A 9,465-nucleotide genomic window follows, 5' to 3' on the forward strand; every position below is an offset into this window, starting at 1 on the left:
AGAATAAATACAATCGAACCAGAATCATTTTGGTGTTTTAAATCCTTACAGAAGTTGGAACTGAGTCGTAATAACATAAATGTTTTGCCTCGGCATGTTTTTAATGGTCTGACCAAATTGAGGTACTTAGATTTAAGTAGAAACAGACTGACAACGTTACCTACGAATATCTTTGATGATCAGGTTAAACTAAATTATTTTATAACATTTGAGAATAACGTAACATCACTATCAGATATCGCGTCAACTATCGCGTCAACTTTGAATCTTCGGTTATTGCAACTGACTGACAACAAACTCACTACTTTACCATCGCACGTGTTCAATGGCTTAACAATCCTAACAGATCTACACTTACCCTATAACCAACTTGTTACTTTACCAAGTGATATCTTTAATGATCTTGTTCGATTAGAGTTTCTAGACTTATCTAACAATTATTTGACCCAATTACCGAAATGTAACATTTCGACTCTGATTGAGGTGTTTCTAGATAGAAACCATTTGACACAATGGAAACCAGGCGTGTTTAATCTCAGTGGAAGTATTTCCTTATTATATCTGTCGTATAACAGTCTAATTGATATACCAGAGGGGATATTCAATTCTACCATTAATATTAATGAGCTACATTTGGGATACAATAATCTTATTGTATTAACACCTCAGTTGTTTAAGAACCTAACACAATTAAGGCAACTCACTTTAAACTCAAATAACATAACAGATTTACCAGTTGATATTTTTAACGACCTTGAAAATTTATTTTTCCTGGACTTGTCTGATAATAAATTAACAACATTACCAAAATTCAACTTAGTAAACCTAGAAATATTGTTTGCATCTGAGAACAGTATATCGTCAATCCCTAGTGGTCTTTTTAACATGACTTTAAATTTGAGAGCTGTAAACCTGAAATACAATAATCTCAATACTTTACCAGCAGATATATTTAGTCCTTTGATTAAGCTGCACCTACTTTTGTTATCTTACAATCAAATCACAACTTTGTCTGTCCACATTTTCCAAGATCTGGTTAATTTACGAGAGTTGGAATTGCAGGATAATTCATTGGTACAATTGCCAGAATCAATTTTTGCTTCGAACTTGCAGTTATTTTATCTAAGAATGGACAGCAACAATATGGCAAAGTTTCCGAACACTTCAGCTTTGCCAAACATCAGACATTTAATTGCAAATAAAAATAGATTTACTTCATTAGTAACCGGCCCTGCTGCTTCGATGAGTTTAATTTTGCTGGTAATCTCAAGCAATTTGTTATCTTTGATACCCACGAATCTTTTACACCATAGAAATGAATTGTTGCTCCTTTACATGGATAATAACATGATTACTACACTGCATAACGAAACATTTCGCGATCTTACCGCATTACAGCAGCTAACCATCAGTAATAATTCGTTAAGTGAATTACCGCTAGGAATATTTGATAGACTGCACAACCTAGTTAAACTTGACTTAGGTGTGAATCATTTACGAGTAATACACAATTCAAGTTTTGAAGCTCTGAAAGTCTTAAAGGCCTTATATCTGCATTATAATGACTTAGAAGTACTACCGCTAAATATATTCATGTCAAATACGGAACTTAGAATCCTTTCACTTTCGTCCAATAAACTATCCGTACTGCCTGATGCTATATTTGACACACTTGTTAAATTAGAATCTTTGGAAATGAACTTCAATTACCTCAAAGAAGTTACAGTTGACTTTCTTGACGCACTCCAAGATTTAAAAATATTCATTTTGTCAAATAACCACATTGCATACCTTTTTGAGAACATGTTTGGTGCAACAAGAAAGCTGCGTACCTTACACCTATGTTGCAATGAAATATCTAGTTTACCTATGGAGATCTTTACACCGTTAGTTTCCTTAGAATCGTTAAGCTTAGCAAACAACGCTTTGACCATGTTGCCTCCTCTGTGTCAGTGCATCCATTTGATACAACTTGAACTTCAAAATAACATCCTATTAGAATCAAGTTTTGACAGCTTTCAACAGTTTGAAGAATCAAAAATATTGACATTAGAAAATAATAGTATTAGACTGCTTCCTACGGGAGCACTTGAAGGTTTCTATAGTCTTAAGGTACTTTATCTGAATTCAAACAACATTTCTAGTGTTGAGAAAGGTGTTTTCAAGCATCTAAACAGTCTTTCAATCCTCGACATGTCCAATAATAACATTTCCGAACTTGTTAATGATACCTTTATTGGATTGGAACGTCTAGTTGTATTGAAACTTCAACATAACAAACTAAAACACTTTGAAGCAAATACATTAGAGAATACCGCACATTTGAGTATCTTAAATTTGTCAAATAATCGTATTCAAGATGTATTAAATCACAATGGGCCGAAAAAAGAGCAACATAAGATCGATTGTGATTTACGGGGTAATTCTCTTAAGTCTTTAACTATAAAGTCGTTTTCTGGTTTGAGTAACATGACGATTTTTGTTGATGAATACGCCCCATGTTGTTTTATGAGTAGAAATATTACATGCCATGCAGGTATTGCCCGGCCCTCGTTCATGACATGCAAGCGAATGCTACCCAATATAATGTTACGATTGACTATGTGGATTATTGGCTTATTTTCCGTTGGTTTTAATATATGTGCCATCGGACAACGCTTTGTTTCGAGACTGGATAACAAGGTACAAAATGCGCTGATATTAAATCTTGCCTTTTCGGACCTTTTAATGGGAATTCCCATGGTTATCTTAGCCTCTGTGGATTTGTATTACGCCGATTACTTTCCAAGTTTTTCAGTTGCGTGGATTAACGGCTATCTTTGCAAGGCAGTTGCTGTGTTATCCACTCTTTCAAGTGAAGCGTCGGTATTCTTGGTTACACTTATTAGTATTGATAGATACCTTGGAGTCGCATACCCGTTAGGTATCCACCGTGGATTAGGTTACACCAGGATGAAGATTTGTGTCTCTATTTGTTGGATGGTTTCAGTGATGCTTTCTGTAGGATCAATTATATTACAAATATATGTTCCCAGAGGTTACGATATTTCAGAAGTATGTGTCGGTTTACCGATTGTTAAAAGGGTTGTTGCCTTAGAGAAACCAGAGTCGGCTTCACTTACAAGGCACGAATATATACTTGACTACATACGGTACAGTCGTTGGTCTCTAAGTACTTATGCACAAAGATACGGGGGTTGGGTGCTCGTCAGTAGCTCTTTTATTGAATCTATTACTTACAAAGTTTCTGAAATATCAGGACGTATATTGGCCAGTTACTTATCAATAATCATGTTTATTGGACTCAACCTGATATGCTTTTTAGCAATAGCTGTATTCTATATCCGAATATTTCAAGTTGCACGTGCTTCTTCAGCTAAAGTTCAAAGCACAGCAAAAGGTAGAGAAATGCGGATGGCTGTTAAAATGTCTGGCGTCGTTCTGACGGATTTCCTCTGTTGGGTGCCTTTAGCTCTGGTTTGTTTGCTTGTACAGTGTGGTGCGTTTTCAGTTGGGCCAGAAATGTATGCTTGGACAGTAGCTTTAATTCTACCCATCAATTCAGCCTTGAATCCGTTCCTTTATACCTTTGCTATTGTCTTAACTGAACGTTTTGGATGAATATTATATTCAGTGTTTTATTTCTTTAGACACCTGTTGTTATACGAGCGTACATGTGGATAATGTATTTCAGTTATAGAATCACAAACCATTAACACTATGATAAATTTCACGCGCAGCTTTTTATTCACATATTCACAAAAGTTATTTTCTAACCTAGTTATATTAATGATAATAAATTTCGGATTTATATAGCGTTTTTTTCCAGAATTTGAAGGATTCAAAGCGCTGTAATTTCGCTGCCATGGTGAATCATTACAATCAGATCGCATCAACTAGGTTGCAGCCAAACCCGGCGCAAACCTATCCGCCCTTAGATTGTAACATCCAATTATCTGTGCAGCTCCCCAAATTCCATTGGGTGAAGGAAGTTTTTGATAACCAAACGACTTATCACCGATTTTTGAAAGCAGGAGGAAACCGGAAAACCCAGAGAAAACCTGCGAGAGCGAGCATGGAATCGGGATAAACCAAGTGCCCATGCAATCCTTGGGCACGGTTGGGGCTTGAACCAACTGGCTGGCTCTCCCTAAGGATCAATCCCAGGGCTACTGCTCTTTATCATGATATTGTAGTCCATATTGCAGATGTACCTGGCGGTCATTAATCCTTGGGCACGGCTGGGGCTTGAACCAGGGACCTCAGTGGCGCAAGACGAAGGAACAACCGCTTCACCACCTCGCTCTCCCCAAGGATCAGTCCTTCCACAAGGATCAAACTTAGGGCTACTGCTCTTTACCATTATATAGTAGGCCATATTGCAGTCATTAATTCTGAATGTACACATCTTTGCAGATGAAACACATGGTATTTTTCATTATGATCTCAACTCACCTGATGATGAACTTATTATAAGGAGGAAACTGGAATGATGTATTCGATATTAAGACTAGATGACTGGTTTCATACGGTAATGCCGCTTATCGCTGAGCGGAGTGATGACCGCGCATTGCAGACAAAAGGAAACAATCAAGGCTTGTCATTGGCTGATGCCGGTTGAAGTAGCGACAAGCAAAGGAAAGTCTGACTGGGTCAAAGATCTTTTATTAAAGCTAGATCTGAGCTACTGTATAGCGATGCGTGGCCGCAAACGTAACTGTCCCGGAAGTAACATGCCTGTAAATGAATCAAAAAAGGTACGGCAAGAATTTTCGCACCATGTACGTCGAAGTTCATTTTTTAATGGGCGAACTGTAGTTAGAATAACAAAAACGACTGGTAAGCAAGTCTACTAAATGACCTCAAAAGGTAAAAATAAAAATGGCGGAGAATTCGCCGGACCCTTTCCAAAATTAACAGAGCACATGATATTTAGCCATTGTAAACATGGGGTCATCGGCAGAAATATTTTCTTAACATAAAAATTTCACGATATAACAGCAATGGAGTGAAACTTGCAAATGTTCGTCGTGTTTCACATCGGACAACTAGTAAGCTCTAATGACGTCTCGACGTAAACAACGTACGGGTCATTAATGATTAATTAGGTAAAGTCAAAATATCATGTCCAAAAGTATGCTAATTAGTATACGATCCTGGTATCCGAAATTATGTAAATGAGTTGAAGGAGGTTTCGTGAACATGTACATGTAGTTTACAGTATTTCGCATCTACATTCCAGGTCGATCTTGATAGGATTTCAGTCATAGGCACGTTAACACAGCTACCCAATAGGGCTGGGGTCTAAAGAGGTAGTCGAATTCGGCAGGCGATCATGCGCGGAGGCTTATAGACTTGAAACAGGCACTGTCATTGATTGGTTAGGGGTAGTTTAGGGTTAGGATTAGGGTTAGGATTGGGTTATGAATAGGCTTAGGGCTACGATTAGCTTACACAAAATAATTACATGACGGTTGGACCCCCAGTAGCTTGATGAATCAAAAGCTAGCTAGAGAGGGCTCATACTAGATTAAAACGCTCATCAGAAAAGTTTTTGTAAGTATTAAGAACCGAAATCTTATCGTGATCGACCAGTAATCTAGGGGATACTGATTCCAATATCTTTGGACTGTTTAATAATAAAACAAGCTTGATGACGCAACGTCGGCTGGGCAAAAAGTAAATACCTTTTGCACTATTAGCAATCAAATACATGTTTCCATTTGTAAATTCATGTTTAATTGTGCTAGTGTCCGATGCGTAATTCTTCTTTCCCCTGTACATAAAAATACTTATAACAGAAAGTTCTTTGATTGATTAACATGTTAAATATTTGTGACCCGTTACAGCAAAAGGTACCTTATGTCGGCTGCTACAAGTATCTCTTTTTCCCCAATGTTGGCAGAAAATATCAAACAATAATGACAATCTGAAGTGGCGGTCATTTCAAATCATCTACAAGTCAACGAGGTTCAGGAATGTCCTCTCATTGTTAGTGGGTGGCTACATACCTATACAAATACAATACAATGCTTTTGTAACCCACCACTCACGCCACTTGAACAGGGATTAGCCATATCAAATAAAGACTAGTGCTGTATAACAAACAGTTCTATAGACAGGTACAAGCTTATTATCCTCTACAACAATAGGATTAATGATTGGTTTAGAATGCATTTGTTACTAGCAAAATAAGGCATATGTAGCTCCCGACTTAAGGTACCTTTTGCTGTAACGGGTCACATTTAAGAATCAATTGCAGTTAAAGTAAATCAAAAGTGATAGACACTAAAATGTTACGTCATCATGACAGTTTATAGACAGCAAAATAGTTAAGTTACCAGTTATTTTCTCCCCTGTATATCCTAAGGGGTAAAGGGATAAAAAATTCGCCATCTTCGGTCTTCCACCCGACCCAAACTCCCATGCCCCCTGAAAATCAAATGGTGCGTGCGTCCTTAAGGGGCTGTGCAATAAGTATGAGCGGGGGGGTAAAATTACCAAACGGCTCGCCAAACATCGCTTGCCCCCCTCTCGGCCCGCCAAAAATCGCTTGCCCCCCCTCGTCCTGGAAAAAAATCTCTGCATGCCTCCTTTGCACATACCAAAGTTTTGAGATCCCAATTTGCAAACCTTAAATGGTCTAGATACATGTTGCGAGCGCAACGAGCAGGAACATTTGCAAGCGCTTCTGTACTGTTTTCCTAAGCCTTTTTAGAACATTTTATTTAAAAGGCACCCCATTAATGTGTGCCAAAAACTCGCTTTCCCCCCTCTCGGCTTGCCAAAACTTTCTTGGCCCCCATTTCGGCTCGCCAAAAATTTCTTGGCTCCCATTTTACCCTCCCACCAGGGCTCATAATTATTGCACAGCCCCTAAGCAAGACATATGTCATAATAAGAAATATCAACCAAAAGCTGCATCTTTTATCTCGAATTTATGACCTCGTACGTTGAAATCGTTCAAGAAATAAAGACAAGGTAATCTAAAATCCCAAGGAAGACCCAAATTCAAAAACTTCAGATTATTCCATTGGATGCCTTAGTGATTCGTACAAAAAGTGTTATTGAATGATAAAACTTGGGTCGTGCTTTTCATTGATTGGAACATTAAAATGCAACTTTTGATTTCGGTACTTCCGTGGATTTTCGATCACCATTAATTCTCAACCGATTAAAAAACCGATTTTTTGACACATGGACATGAAAATAGATACTGCAGGTATCTGCTGAAAATATAGGTTTTTTTGACTTTAGCTATATTTAGGTGTTTGGAAATATTTGCACTTTTGTGTTTTATGAAGGATATGTAAACAACAGATAACACCAAAAAATATGAAGAAATTATTTCCAAACCGTGTTAAGTCAACAACCATTATGTTTCTCATTTTCAATGTTATAATTATGTTTTTTTGTGTTTAGATAGTGGATTACTGTTCAACGCCTTTCTCTCCCAACGCCAGCTCCAAGTATAGGGAATAAAATCAAATATAAGAAGAAAAAAACACCTTATTTTCATGAACAATCTTAAAAGAAGTAAGAATGCGTTTGCACAATTACGATTTGAACCATAGGGGTATGGGAGTGAAGATGAGATAGTTTTACATTTGCAGTGATTTTAAGTATTTAATGGATAACTTGAGAGCACACCACTCAAAGTGTAATAATAGAAATCAAAGAAATAAACGTGTAATTTCATAAGGAAAGTTGAAGTGCAAAATCAACCGTGATGAACAAATTTTAGTGCTCAAAATTTCTAAAAATACGATTATAGATAGATATCTAAGATAAATCACACGTAGATTAGTGTTTTAACCCCCTGAGCACTATTGCCTTTCTAACATCAACTTTGATTGGTTGATTGCAAGAGATATTCAGTTGGACAGCCATTAAGAATACAGTTTTGAAAATATTTCGCCCCATTCATTTTAAATGATGGCATTATTCTTACAAGATCACTGATTGGTTCAATAAATGAAATAACATCTATTTGACCAATCGGCAGGTAGTTCTCATGGGGTTAATACTACTATCTAGTCCAGATAGATTTTTTGGTAAGTGTCCTGTTCATTAGGCGGAGGCGCTGTTTTAGCGTTAGGTTTGGATATTTAATTATTTTCTTTATTTTCCAACGGCTGACCTGGGTGAAAAATAATTAAGATATATATTCAACCTAACGCTAAATACCGCGCCTCTGTCTAATGTTTTGCCAAATAAAACATAGAGCTCAATCCTAATCGGCCAAATTTTTATATCAATCCTTTGTGGTTAATCCTAAAGACAGAGTCTATTATGGACACTAAATTTTATAGAAAATGCGTTTTCTAATAACCAATTAAACATTTAATATAAAATAGTAAGATTAAGAGTAATATCGTAGCCTATGCTCAGATGCTGAATTCCTAGACTTGTATCAACTCTGTGAATGTTGTGACTGCAATGGGAAACATGCAAAATATTTTGCCCCCCCCCCAAAACCGCTCAAAAACTTTTTTGTGTGTCTTTGTTCTCCATTTTTGCCTCACTGTAAATTGTAATGTTTAGATATTAAAGGCATATTTAAACATCCCCATTCGTTTCATATTTACACGTTTTAAACACTTCTATGTGTTTAGTTTCAAGAAGGATAAACATCATGTGTAGTTTATAAACACATCAATGAGTTAAAATTATAAACAGCATGCTTAGACAATTAAACACACATTAAACATTCTGTTTAGATTAACAGATTAACATCAATACATTTATTGAAATAAACACTTCAATCCATTTACAAACTAAACACCTTCATGTGTATGCAAGTTGTTACACTTTCTAAACACTTGTGCATATTTATACAAAGACTTTCTAAACACTGTTTGTTTATACTGACATTTTCTAAACACTTAATCATGACTATACATCGAGGTATTGGATAGCCATCATGTGTACTTGATATAGCATGGTGACACAAACTCTAGAAATGATTCTTAAAAGTACAGTCTCATCTTCATTTTGAACAATTCCAAGTAAAAACGAAGTTGATTTACTCACGTTTTTAGTGACGTTTCACCACTACACTAGTAGCTTCATCAGACTGGCAACTCATCACATCTGACTGCTTGCTTTTATAGGCAGGATGCACCGTGGAGGGCGAGATGAGTTGGTCAAAGATGTTGTTGAGCGTCCGGCGGATCCAGATGGCTTCTTTCAGCCACCTGGTGGTCTTGTCGGCTTCACGATCAATAACTTTTGAGTCCTTCCAATTGATGGAGTGACTTGTAGAGGCGGATTTGTGAATGCCACATGATCAGTGATGGCGGTATTTGTGAATTCACCAATAAATGGCTTCCGCTTTCTGTTGAGGGAGAAGTTTATCCTTCGGATGGATGAGCATATTGGGGATGGTACGATGTGGCTTCATGGCTGTGGAGGTCTTTGTCTTCGTTTAGTTTTTCACGAAGAACATGAAGAGTGAGATCGATG

The 9,465-nt window shown here is 37.0% G+C and overlaps 1 pseudogene; it reads right to left on the reverse strand.

The window, feature by feature from the left end:
• Positions 1 to 8,880: 8,880 nt before the first annotated feature.
• On the reverse strand, positions 8,881 to 8,985 carry LOC140146897 (small nucleolar RNA U3; annotated as a pseudogene).
• Positions 8,986 to 9,465: the final 480 nt, after the last annotated feature.

This window comes from Amphiura filiformis, chromosome 2 (genome assembly GCF_039555335.1).
Source record: "Amphiura filiformis chromosome 2, Afil_fr2py, whole genome shotgun sequence".
Taxonomy (NCBI): Eukaryota; Metazoa; Echinodermata; class Ophiuroidea; order Amphilepidida; family Amphiuridae; genus Amphiura; species Amphiura filiformis.